At 42.3% G+C, this 13,261-nt stretch overlaps 1 protein-coding gene and 1 long non-coding RNA gene across 2 annotated transcripts in view; both read right to left on the bottom strand.

The window, feature by feature from the left end:
- Positions 1 to 13,261, bottom strand: part of AKAP9 (A-kinase anchoring protein 9) — a 216,736-nt gene that overhangs the window by 199,636 nt on the left and 3,839 nt on the right. The window lies entirely within an intron of this gene.
- On the bottom strand, positions 6,060 to 10,001 carry LOC116835339 (uncharacterized). The gene is made up of 2 exons (XR_004376167.2): positions 7,449 to 10,001; positions 6,060 to 6,710 (listed from the first exon to the last, which is right to left on the bottom strand). It is a non-coding gene; the product is annotated as an uncharacterized LOC116835339 (long non-coding RNA).

Raw genomic sequence — 13,261 nt, 5'->3', positions numbered from 1 at the left:
CACATCGCAGTGTAGGCAAGACCTAAGTCACTACTTGACTCCAGTTCAGGTAAGCAGTGAAAGAAAGCCGTTACCACACAATCAGGCTGTGATGGTCAGTAAAAGTGATTTGTTAATTTCTGCCCAGTTACTAAAGGACAATCATTTCACGAAGAAAGACTATGGCTGAGATAGTCAAATAGATAGGGGGATTTAGACACATCTTTCATAAAGTTACTGAATGGCCTCAATTTTTCAGTGTCCAACTTAGATCCAGAGCTGGTTGAAATGCAGAATTTTCATTTTGCAAGAAATTTTAACATTTACTTTTGTTTCAAATTGGAATAAAATACATTGTGAAATTTCCTACAAAACGGAAATTCTGAAAAACGAATCAGAAAATTTCAAAGAACTTTGAAATTTTAAAATTTTTTATGTTTTATTTTTTAGATTTCATGGCATCAGTAGTAGAAGATGTGTTATTGTCATAATATAATGAAATGTGCAAGAATTTGGGGAATCTGTCTATCATTTATTAATTCGGTGGAAGATTCTCTGTATCTATCTCTTTGCTGATGTGTAATTATCAATGACCAATATCTTGCATGGATAAAATGTTACAGAATTATAATGGAAGTTCCAAGGAGATGATGTATCAGGGCTTGAAGTACTGAATTTAACAGTCAAAAGGGATACTTTATTAAGTGCTGGAGTCAGATAAGTTTGGCTGTCCTGGTGAATCTCTGACTTAGAAGAGTGGGTTAATGGAAGTTGCTAAGGAAATTCCAGTGTAGTAGGTCTTTCCCCTCCCCAGTATAGGAAATTTAAATCCTGGAATATATTGCAGTTGTTGAAGAAAATCTCAGAAAAAATAGTTCCTCACACAGTCTTAGTAGATGAATGATCTCTGTACACAATATAAAATATTCTTACAACCCTAGCTACATAATGCATCCTACTGAAACTGACCTCAGAAAGAAAGGCTTTCCCCTTTGTTCTGGAATCTGTTATCTATCTAAGCAGTACATCTCTTCCAGAGAAATTCCACATAATCTAAAAGACTATGTCTATTCTTTACTTTGGAGAGTAACAAATACATTGTCTTGGGAGAATGATCATGTGCTTTTCCTTTGTTGCTATATAGTCAGACTCAGGAGGCACAATTAAGGAAGAACACACGATGCAGGATAATCAGCTCATGGAAAAATTAAACCAGGGTTGAGTGAAGTGCTTTTGTCTTTCTTGCTAGTTTATAACCTAGCAAAAGAAATTAAAAACAAAATACTAGTTTGGTTTAATGAGCAGCAGGGTCTTCTGTAACTGTCTGATCATTTCCCTCATAATCCACACTAGATCAAAAATATTTTAAAATCTCAAACTAACATTCTCAATATTGCCAACACCAAGTACTCAAAAATCATGAGGCAGAAATTGCAAAATCACAAGATTTTTAAAAACAACAAATCTTTGGGGAATGTTTTGGCTCTGGTTGCTGAGCCTTTAAGGAAGTTGCTTCATGTTTTCAAGATTTGCTTTGCAACTATGAGGACTAGAAATGTACTCGTTTTTAAAAATGAAAGCTGAGATTCTCATGTAATTGACTCTAGGAGTTGGGGCTTTAAGGAAAACACAACAAATATCACAAGTCATGATAAAATCATGAGCTAGCAATACTGTAAGAGATGCATTCTGAAGTGCTGTATGCACAAAACTGCAGATTAGTGAAATTACATAGAGTATTAACCCTGCTCCCTTCAAATAGATCAAATCACCATGACTTATTACTTAGTTATTTACAGAAGTTTTATTCATATCATTTGCTACTTGCAATATCACTCTTTGCTGTTTATTCTCTCCTTACATCTATTCTGTTCTTCCTTCTTATGCACCTGCTCCTTCCCTGTCCCTGCACATGCTTCCCTGGTGGCTGATCCTCCCCTTCTCCTACAGATAGCCTGGTTCTTCTCTCCCCCTGCTCTCTTGAGCTTGCTATCTCATTCCCTGCTCCCTAGTCAAATGACCCCTTCAGTCTACTGGCAGCTCCAGTCTTGCTGTTGGCTGTAGTCCTTGAGGATACCCTCTTATTTTCTTTCTCCCTTGCCTGCAGCAGTAGTTCCTAATGGAGACAATTAGTCTTTGTTTTTACATGCTTTTACACATGGCCAACATCTTTGTAACGTACAGGTTACCAGCCTCTTCCAGAGACTAGAAATCAGCACCATGAGACAGGGCAGTTCTCTGAAAAACCACCAGCAAATGCCCCAAAGACAACAGTTGAGGGCTGCTGCTCTCTTATGAGCTTTGGCTTTGCATGTAGTAAACCATCAAATCTGGTCAAATGATAGTGTTTATTTTAAAGTTGTTCCTTTCTCAGCATATCTCTGCAATAACAAAGTGACCCATTAGCCAATCCCAGTTATGAGAATTCCTTGATGAATATTAAGACAGATCAGTGAAAGCAGACTGTGACCTCTGGCTGTCCATTAACGATCAGACTACAGCAGAGGATCAAGCAGGGAGATGGGAAAAGAATTTATGATAGTTGCTCCCTTCATTAGTTCAAGGTTTCTAACAATTATATATTAGTAACACAATTTGGAGTTGAAAGGATACTGATAACTGATGTTGGAACTACTTCAACAGACTTTTTCTGATTTTCTCTTTTTCACTGTCCTCTTATTTTCCTTACAGGTTTACATTATTTCTCAAATTCCAATTTTTCCAACTATTGATTACTGTTGGATCTCAGGTACCATTCTGCAGCAATAGATCTCTGTACAGGCATTTAAGAGTAATTTTTTGATAGATAATGTTGCCTGTAAAAAAACACCACCACCAAAAAAAACTCCACAACCATATTTTGTATTTCTCATGTGACCTATCCTCAAACTGTCAAGCACTACTTTCCCTAAAGTACTGGATGCACTTTATTGAAAACACTGTACAATTCTTCTATTAAGTGAGAATTTTTTGTATAGAATTTATATTTATTCACACTAATTTGAAAGTTCAAAATATTTCTATCTGTACAAGTAAATTGGAAATTGTGTGACAATATAAAGATATCTGCAATGGAAAGCTATGCTATTGTAAATATAGATGGTCGCTACAGTCCCGTCATCACAAGGAGATCACTGAAAAAAAAGGTAGTTTGAGAACAGACTGGAGAAAGAAGAAAAGGCAGTTATAACAAGTGCCTCTTCACTTGATTTGTCAAACTCATGTCTCCTGGATTTCTCCAAAGTAAAAGGCGAAAGATTTATACGAACTGAAGAGAAAGCAGAGTACTATTACATCTTATCCTTCCCTGTAAATCTCTCCCTTATGGTTTGAAAAAATAGTAGAGAGATAAAAGTTGCATTTTTAAATGTTTACGTTTATTACTTTTGGAATGCTTCTTAGGACAATTTGTTGGCTTATTTTTGCCCTTTTTCTGGAATCATGGGAGAACATCTTTAATTTTTCCCCCCCCTTATTCACAAAAGAAATGTTCCCAATTGGGAAGAGCACGCTATTGTACGCAGTTTGTAATTTTTATGAGAACGTTATAAAATTAATGTCATCTCCTAGGCGATAGTCTTAGCATATGTCTACACTACAAAATTAGGTCGATTTTATAGATGTCGATCTTAGAAACCAATTTTATACAGTCGATTGTGTAACCCTCCCACTAAGCGCATTAGGTCAACGGAGTGCATCCACAGTACCAAGGCTAGCGTGGACTTTAGGAGTGTTGCACTGTGGGTAGCTATCCCACAGTTCCTGCAATCTTCACCACCCACTGGAATTCTGGGTTGAACTCCCAATGTCTGATGGGGCAAAAACATTGTCGCAGGTGGTTCTGGGTACATGTCATCAGGTCCCCCTCCCTCCATGAAAGCAACAGCAAACAATCGTTTCTGGCCTTTTTTCCTGGGTTACCCATGCAGATGACATACCCTGGCAAGCATGGAGCCCGCTCAGCTGTCACCGTACATCTCCTGGGTGTTGCTGGCAGACGCAGTACTGCAGTGCTACACAGCAGCATCTCCTTGCCTTGCCAGCGCCAGACAGTGCAATACTACTGTTAACCGTCGTCGTCTTCGTCTTGTGGGTGCTCCTGGCTGACCTCGGTGAGGTCAGACGGGGGCTCCTGGGCAGACACAGGTGCTCAGTGAGGTCAGTCAGAGGCACCTAGACAAAAATGGGAATGACTCTAGGTCATTCTCTTCTTTAAATTTCATCTAATGGAGATTCAGTCCTGCCTGGAATATCATTCCAGCTGGAAACTTCTGCCTCAGGCTGCTCTCCTAACCAGCAGCACCGCACGGTCGCACCTACTCCAGCCTACCCCTTGCTCCCATGGCTCATGAAGCCTGGACAGTAGTAAGGAGCAGTTCAACTATAGGCTCAACAAGTGCAGAATGGTTGTAGAATGCACCTTTGGATGTTTGAAAGCTCACTGGCACTGTTTGTTGACTAAACTGTTTGTGATTAGATTAGCACAACCAGGCACGCTACGCATCACAGAAGCTTTGAAAACCAGTTTCATAACTGGCCAGGCTTCGGTGTGACAGTTTTGTGTGTTTCTCCTTAATGCAAACCCACCACCTTCATTGATTTTAATTCCCCGTAAGCCAACTCTGTAAGCCTTATCATGAGTCACCTCTCCCTCTGTGAGCGCAACGGCAAACAATTGTTTTGCACCTTTTTTCCACAGACGCCATACCACAGCAAGCATGGAGCCTGCTCAGATCACTGCGGCAGTTATGAGCACTGTAAACACCACACACATTATCCTGCAGTATATGCAGCACCAGAAACTTCAAAGGCAGGCAAGGAGGCGACAGCAGCGTGGTGACAAGAGTGATGAGGACATGGACACAGTTCTCTCAAAGTACAGGCCCTGGCGATTTGGACATCATGGTGCTAATGGGGCAGGTTCATGCCATGGAACGCTGATTCTGGGCCCGGAAAACAAGCTCAGACGGGTGGGACTGCACAGTATTGTGGGTCTGGGATGATTCCCAGTGACTGCAAAACTTTTGCATGCGTAAGAGCACTTTCATGGAACTTTATGACTTGCTTTCCCCCACCCTGAAGTGCAAGAACACCAAGATGAGAACAGCCCTCATAATTCACAAGCAAGACAGCTACTGGTCAGTGGGAATCAATTTGGAGTGGGCAAATCTACTATAGGGGCTGCTGCGATCGAAGTAGCCAATGTGATCACTGAGCTGCTATCAAGTGTAGTGACTCTGGGAAATGTGCAAGCCATAAGGGATGGTTTTGCTGCAAGGAGGTTCCCTAACTGGTGGGGCGACAGATGGAACGCATATCCCTATCTTGGGACCAGAGCACCAAGGCAGCCAGTACATAAACCGAAAGGGGTATGTTTCAATGGTGCTGCAAGCACAGGTGGATCGCAAGGGACGTTTCACCAACATCAATGTGGGATGGCTGGGAAAGGTACATGACGCTTGCATCTTTAGGAACTCTGGTCTGTCTGAATGGATGCAGCAAGGGACTTACTTTCCAGACCAGAAAATGAATGTGGGGGATGTTGAAATGCCTATAGTTGTCCTTGGGGACCCAGCCTACCCCTTAATGCCATGGCTCATGAATCCATATACAGGCACCCTGGACAGTAGTAAGGAGCTGTTCAAGTATAGGCTGAGCAAGTGCAGAATGGTGGTAGAATGTGCCTTTGGACGTTTAAAAGCGTGTTGGCAGTTTACTGACTCGGTTAGACCTCAGCGAAACCAATATCCCCATCGTTATTACTGCTTGCTGTGTGCTCCACAATATCTGTGAGAGTACGGGGGAAACATTTATGGCACGGTGGGAGGTTGAGGCAAATAGCCTGGCCGCTGATTACATGCAGCCAGACACCAGGGCGGTTAGAAGAGCACAGCAGGGAACGCTGCACATCAGAGAAGATTTGAAAACCAGTTTCATCACTGGCCAGGCTACGGTGTGAAAGTTCTGTTTGTTTCTCCTAAATGAAAACCTACCCTGTTAGTTCACTCTACTTCCCTGTAAGCCAGCCGTCCTCCCCCCTTGCACCGTGATTTCTGCTTGTAGAGGCAATAAAGTCACTGTTTCAAATTCATGCATTGTTTATTAATTCATCACACAAATGGGGGGATAACTGCCAAGGTAGCCCAGAAGGAGTGGGGGAGGAGGAAAGCACCAGGTAGGGTGGCAGAGGAAAGGAGGAGGGAAGGCCAAGGCCAAACTGCATTTCAAAACTTATTGAATGCCAGCTTTCTGTTGTTTGGGAAGTCCTCTGGAGTGGAGTGGTTGGGTGGCCGGAGGCACCCCCACCACATTCTTGGGTGTCTGAGTGAGGAAGCTATGGAACTTGGGAAGGAGGGCTGATGGTTACACAGGGGCTGCAGCGGCAGTCTGTGCTCCTGCTGCCTTTCCTGCACCTCGACAATACGCCAGAGAATATCAATTTGATCCTCCAGTAGCCTGAGCACTGCTTCCTGCCTCCTCTCATCACGCTGATGCCACCGATCATCTTGATCCCACCATCACTCCTCTTGCTCCCATCACCTGTCCTCACGTTCATTCTGTGCTTTCCTGCACTCTGACAGTATCTGCCTCCAGGCATTCAGCTGGGCTTTCAATGTGGGAGGACTGCATGAGCTCAGAGAACATTTCATCACGAGTGCGTTTTTTTCACCTTCTAATCTTCGCTAGCCTCTAGGACGGAGATGATATGGGGAGCAGTGAAACATTTGCAGCTGTGGGAAGAAAAAAAAAAGGGAGAGTAGTATTTAAAGACATTTTTGAGAACAATGGGTAGACTCTTTCATGGTGAACCAAGCTGTTAACATTACATAGCACATGTGCTTTCTTTACAAGGTCGCATTTTGCCTCTTATGCTGAGGGCCTGAAGTTTGGTGTGAGAAATCACACACGCAGCGCCGGCACGCCACAGAATTCGGCTTGCAGGCAGACATAGTAAGCCACAGTCTTTTGGCTTCTTTAACCTTCATAACAAGTGGGGATGGTTTCAAACAGCAGCTCCCTCATTTCCCATACCAAGCACCCACTGGGTTGACCATTTAAAAGAAGGGGCTGCAGTTTTCAGGTTAACGTGCAGCACAAACCCAGCAAAAAACCCCCAACCCACACCTAATTCTCTGGGATAATTGCTTCACCCCTCCCCTCACCACGTGGCTAGCAGCGGGGATGATTTCTGTTAAGCCACAGGCAAACAGCCTAGCAGGAACGGCCACCTCTGAATGTCCCCTTAATAAAATTCCCCTATTTCAAACAGGTGACCCTGGGAGCACATCCAGGAGAGCTTCACTGAGATGTCCCTGGAGGATTTCTGCTCCATCCCCATCCCCATACACATTAACAGACTTCTCCAGTAGTTATACTGGCCGCCAATGCATCCCAAGTCTTTAGGGCAAATCAATCATTAAACACACTTGCTTTTAAACCATGTATTATATTTACAGAGGTACACTCACCAGAGGTCACTTCTCCGCTGTCCGGGAGCCCACCTTGGGTGGGTTGGGAGGGTACTAGATCCAGGGTGAAAAGCAGTTCCTGGCTGTCGGGGAAAACGGTTTCTCTGCTTGCTTGCTATGCGCCATCTTCCTCGTCACCAAAATCTGCGTCCCTGTTGCGTGAAAATCCATTGATGGAGTCCATGCACACGGGTGGGGTAGTTGTAGGGGCACCCCCTAGAATGGCATGCAGGTCATCATAGAAGTGGCATGTCTGGGGCTCTGACCCAGAGCAGACGTTTGTCTCTCTGGTTCTTTGGTAGGCTTGCCTGAGCGCCTTAAGTTTCAAGCGGCACTGCTACAGGTCCCTGTTACAGCCTCTGTCCTTCATGCCCTTGGAGATTTTTTCAAATATTCCAGCATTTTGTCTTTTGGAACAGAGTTCTGATAGCACGGATTCATCTCCCCATACAGCGATCAGATCCAGTACCTCCTGTTCAGTCCACGCTGGAGCTCTTCAGCATACGTGGCCACAGAATCACTAATCAGCTTGCCAGGATGGCCAAACAGGAAATTAAATGCAAAAGTTCGCAGGGCTTTTCCTGTCTATCTGGCCAATGCATCTTAGTTGGGGAGTGCTGTCCAGAGCAGTCACAATGGAGCACTCTGGGATAGCTCCTGGAGGCCAATACTGTCGAATTGCATATACTACCCCAAATTCGACCGAGCAGGGTCGATTTCAGTGCTAATCCCCTCGTTGGGGAGGAGTACAGAAACCATTTAAGAGCCCTTTAAGTTGACAAAAATGGTTTCGTCGTGTGGATGGGTGCAGACATAAATCGATCCAACGCTGCTAAATTTGACCTAAACTCGTAGTGTAGACCAGGGCTTAGTCATCTAAGGAAGTTTCACAAACAATTTTACCTCCATGTTTTTATCTTATAGCTTGTAACAAAAATTAAAAATTGTTATTTAACATTTGAAATTACTAGCACCATCTATAAATGGTTATTCAAAAGACCTGTATAAAATCTGGAAATGCCTGTATTTGACGAGGCTTACAAAAACAGCCTATATCCCTTTAACAACAACTTCTAGCAGACTGCCATGGCAAAAAACAGTAATATAGCTGCATCCTCTGAGATTAGAGAAAACTTTCTGCCTTGCAGAAACACTAAACCCAAGGAAGTAAGGAGTCACAAGTTAACACAGAGACGAACTGAAGGCAGCAGGTACAGTAACACCAGAAACAGCCAAGCCACAAATAATGAAGCAACATTGAGACTTGTGAAACCCAGCAGTAAAAAGCAAAGTACATCAGTAAGAAGGGGAAAAATAATTCAACTATGAGAGGGAAGAAGGATTCCAGTGAGAAGTGTGGCAATCCAGGACTTCAACATAATTGCAATTTTTCTTGGACACCCAATCATGCCTGAAAGCCACTTGAAGGAGCACACACTGAAGTATCAAATAAAGAAAGTTAAACTTTCGTTTTGGAAAGAGAGATTGAAGACCATTATGTGGAAACAATTCTGTATCAAGGAGGAAATAGTGAAGCTTTAATAAAAAATGTATAATGGCTTAGCACAGAAGTTCCAGGGTTTTTTATTTATTCAATTTTTAGTAGCATGGATGTTGAGGCAGAGATCTCATGGATCACTTCTCCTCCTCCTGATCGCTCAGTCAAGCTGGCACTTCATCCTGGCAGCAATTACTATATTTGCATGTCTTGTCTCAAACATGTACACATAGTTAATTTTAATGCTAAAAATCAAAGGTGTTCATTTTGTTTGTTTTTTTTAAATAAAAAAAGTGTTGCTGTATGTTTCATTTCTTTGTTCCCCTCCCTCCTTTGTTCCTCCTCACCCTCAGCTATGCCATATTCCCTCTCTCCCCCATCTTCTATTAAAAAAAAAAGTTATCCCCACAAAGGAACAGTCAATCCTCACACATTTACAATCTCCTGCTCTAGGCAAAGTCTGTTCTCACACACCCCCATTCAAAGTAAATTACCACCTCCACACATTCATAAAAAAAACATACACAATCCAGAACTCAATTCTACATACCTTCCCACCTATTTAGACTGGGGATGAACAAGAGAAAGAACAGGCAGGAACCACTTGAGGAAGAGGATGAACAAAGAACAGGAGTTCTGATGGACCAGTGAAAAGAATATTCTGCAGCACAAGAAAAGGGAGCCCAGGAGTCATCTGGAGGCTGAAAAGAAAGGAAGCAGGAACAGGTCCCTTCAAGAGAACTGTCTCCAGCCCCATTCTCTTCCTCCATTGCTCCCTCACAGCTTCCCCTCTGGGTCCCAGTCAACCAATCTACTGAGTAGTTTGCTTTTCTCAGTCCTGTTAAGCCTATGCTCATCCACTCCCTTCTCCACCTTATTCCAGTGCATTATCAGGAGTCTCCTCTCCAGTTTCTCTCATACACACACCCATCCATGCCAGACTTAGTGGTAAGCCACAGTAAACTTCTCACTCTAGCTAGGAGGACTTGAGCACTTCCTTATCTTCAAGCGTTGTTGGTTTTTTAAAGCATCAAATGTGAGAGCAGCAACATAATGCTTACTATAAGCAATGCCTTTTGTTACATAAAATTTCTTGTGTTAAAAAACTGATTCAAGATGCACACTGGCAAGAAAATGTTTGTATAATTCTGCTTCATAAATGTTTTTGTTCAACTGACTGAAAGCAGTTGGAAACAAAATGAGCAATCTGCACCTGAAAGCAAAACAAGATACATCAGTAAGGTCAGCTTTTAAATGACATACAAAATTTAGTTTTAAGAAAGAGAGAGGATGCTACTCACCACATCCTCAATGAATTGCAAGAAGTGTCAGCAGTTACTCTGAAGAGAAAATAATATTTAAAGGATTGTTCATTAGAGGTAAACTTTCCTAGTTAAACAATTTCAGACTAAATTCTTTATGTTACATTTAAACACTGACCTGATGAATTGTGGAATGAAATCCTTTCATGCTTCTGTCAAGTCAATGATTTTTTTTTAAAAAACTGGAAACTGGAACAACCTGTAACTTCATTCTAAGAAATTATAATTTCTCAATACAATCAGATCAGATGACAGAAGTAAAACCTATCTTGTGCATCATTAATCTGCAGGGAGACAAAACTACAAAGTTCAGGCTACCAGGCAACATCAATGTATTTGTCTGGATACATTCCACCTTCATGCTCAGCCACTAGAAACAGGCACAAACAAATATTCACAAATCAAACTGCTGAAGATATTTTCTGGTACAGTTGACTTTCTGAAGGCATCATCAGACAGACCTACAGACTACTTAAAATGGCTAAGTAGCATTAGCTCTCCACAACAATGGACCTAACATTGTAACGTTTGCCATTACACTTGCTTTGATTATTACCTAGTATAAATCAAAGACATGCAAGTTACTTGTTCTGTGTTTAAACATGTACTAAATAAATCAAACTGCTTCAGGCACTTTAGGGAGTATATCTCCGTGGACAACATGCTTTCAAGCAAGGGACCAAGTATGCACTGTGAATACACAGAAGACACTGACAACCATTACAATGAATAGAGGGCATTCTGGATACAAAAAGAAGATATAGACGGTACTTAAAAAGCCCTGAGAATCCAGAATTAAAGCCAAAGCTGGAATAGACATTTTCTAAGCAAAATTCAGTATAAATATGACTGAACAAGCTAGCCACTATGCCACCACTGCCCTTCATCCCTCCTCCGAAATGTAACAGAAGACAAGAGCATGATCAAACACACTGGGAGGTAGTTTATGTCCAAAAAGTTTCATTCATGTAAGATGAACAGTTTTACAAAACTTCACACTGACAAGAGGACTACCCTTTTAGCTTTCATCCAGAGAGGACTAGAAGAAGTTATAAGTTACACTAACCCTCCTGGAGTGAAGTCAAAGAGAGGACAGATCTAAATAATAGTCACAGAAGGGAATCAAGGGGAACGCCATAAGAAAAAAGCACAGTCCACCCCACATCAGAAGGGAGCTGCTGGGCTTCCCTTTTCATCAGTCTTTAGTTCCCTTTTCAATCATTCCCACCCTCATGTTCCATGTCCTTACCCCTGCATGCAGAAAGATATAATTCCATTGAGAGGTTTCCTGACATTGTAAACCACTAGTTCAGATGTTGAGTGATTGCAAAGATTACATTTCTTTGCAGAGTATTTGGGGGTTGTTGGATTTTTTTTTTTTTAAATAACTGCACTAGAATTTTCCTATCAGAAATAAAATATTAGTGTTACTATAATATTATTGTCAGAGTAAGTCTTGATGGTTATGAATTCATAGCATAAAAGGGTGCCTTTACTTTGAATTAGATGTTAAAAACTAAACAAGAGGCATCCATCCAAAACTCTGGATGTCCTTGACGTGTTGTCATAAACAGACAGTTAAGGGTTAATCTCTCTTTTACCTGTAAAGGGTTAAGAAGCTCAGTAAACCTGGCTGACAGCTGACTAGAGGACCAATAAGGGTACGAGATACTTCCAAATCTTGGTGGAGGGAAGTCTTTGTTTGTGCTCTTTGTTTTGGGTGTTGTTCGCTTTCGGGACTAAGAGGGACGAGACGTCCATCCAGGCTCTCCAAATCTTTCTGAATCAGTCTCTCATGTTTCAAAATTGTAAGTAATAGCCAGGCAAGGTGGATTAGTCTTATTTTTCTTTTCTCAACCTGTAAATGTCCTTTTTTTTGCTGAGAGGATTTTACTTCTGCTTGCTGTAACTTTGAACCTAAGGCTAGAGGGGGTTCCTCTGGGCTATACAAATTTGATTACCCTGTAAAGTATTTTCCATCCTGATTTTACAGAGATGATTTTTACCTTTCTTTTCAAGAACCTGATTGATTTTTCCTTGTTTTAAGATCCAAGGGGGTTGGATCTGTGTTCACCAGGGAATTGGTGAAGTCCCTCAAGGCCACCCAGGGAGGGGAGAGTTTTGGGGGGACAGGAAGTGCTCCAGACACTAAAATTTCTGGATGGTGGCAGAGTTACCAGATCTAAGCTAGTAAATAAGCTTAGAAGTGTCCATGCAGGTCCCCACATTTGTGCCCTAACGTTCAGAGTGGGGAAGGAATCTTGACACATGTATTTCAAAACAAAACACTGGATAGTTTCAACAAAAACTGTCTGAAACACTTCTCCCTACCCAGTTAATTATTAGCATCCCATCACCTTGATGGAAAGGATTGGAAAAAACTCACCACAGTAGGGGCAAGGACTAATAGACATCTAGCTAAACAGATGATACTGTGTGATCCAGAGTGATCAAGATAACGAAGAGGAATCCTTGGAACATGCGCATAAAGAATAAAGGGGTGGGGAGAGTAAGGGAGCATTGAGAGCAGCTGGCTAAATACGCAGCTGCTTTAGAGCTGGCCAAAGATAGAACCTGGAGAGAGGAACCCAGCAGCAGAATCTCATCTAGAGCTGGGGAAAGAGCACATTTGAAAAAGGGAGAACTCAAAGAGGCAGCAGATGCAGGCTGCCGCTGAGGAGTAAATATTGCAAATGGCAGACCCGGCATGTGGGAAAGAGCAGTTTGTCCAGTGTTCCTGGAATCTGGGCCAGAGAATATGATGTGAGAAGAATCACCTAGAGATGCCAGAAGGCCTTGTAGACTGTTGCCTAGAGAAACAAAAGCTACAGCTTGCAAATTCAGCAAGGAGGCAACACGAGGGGCTTCTCTAATGCAAACACTAGAATAGAGGTTCTTAAATGGGGTGCGCCCTCAAGAGGGGTGCTGAATGTATTCTGGGGGGCATGAGCAGCTTAAGGGGGGCGAGAGTTTACTGTGCACATTCAGAGCTG

The sequence above is a fragment of the Chelonoidis abingdonii genome, chromosome 2 (assembly GCF_003597395.2).
Source record: "Chelonoidis abingdonii isolate Lonesome George chromosome 2, CheloAbing_2.0, whole genome shotgun sequence".
NCBI lineage: Eukaryota > Metazoa > Chordata > Testudines > Testudinidae > Chelonoidis > Chelonoidis abingdonii.
The sequence above is the reverse complement of the archived record's forward strand: the minus strand, read 5'-3'. Positions and strand labels throughout refer to the sequence as shown.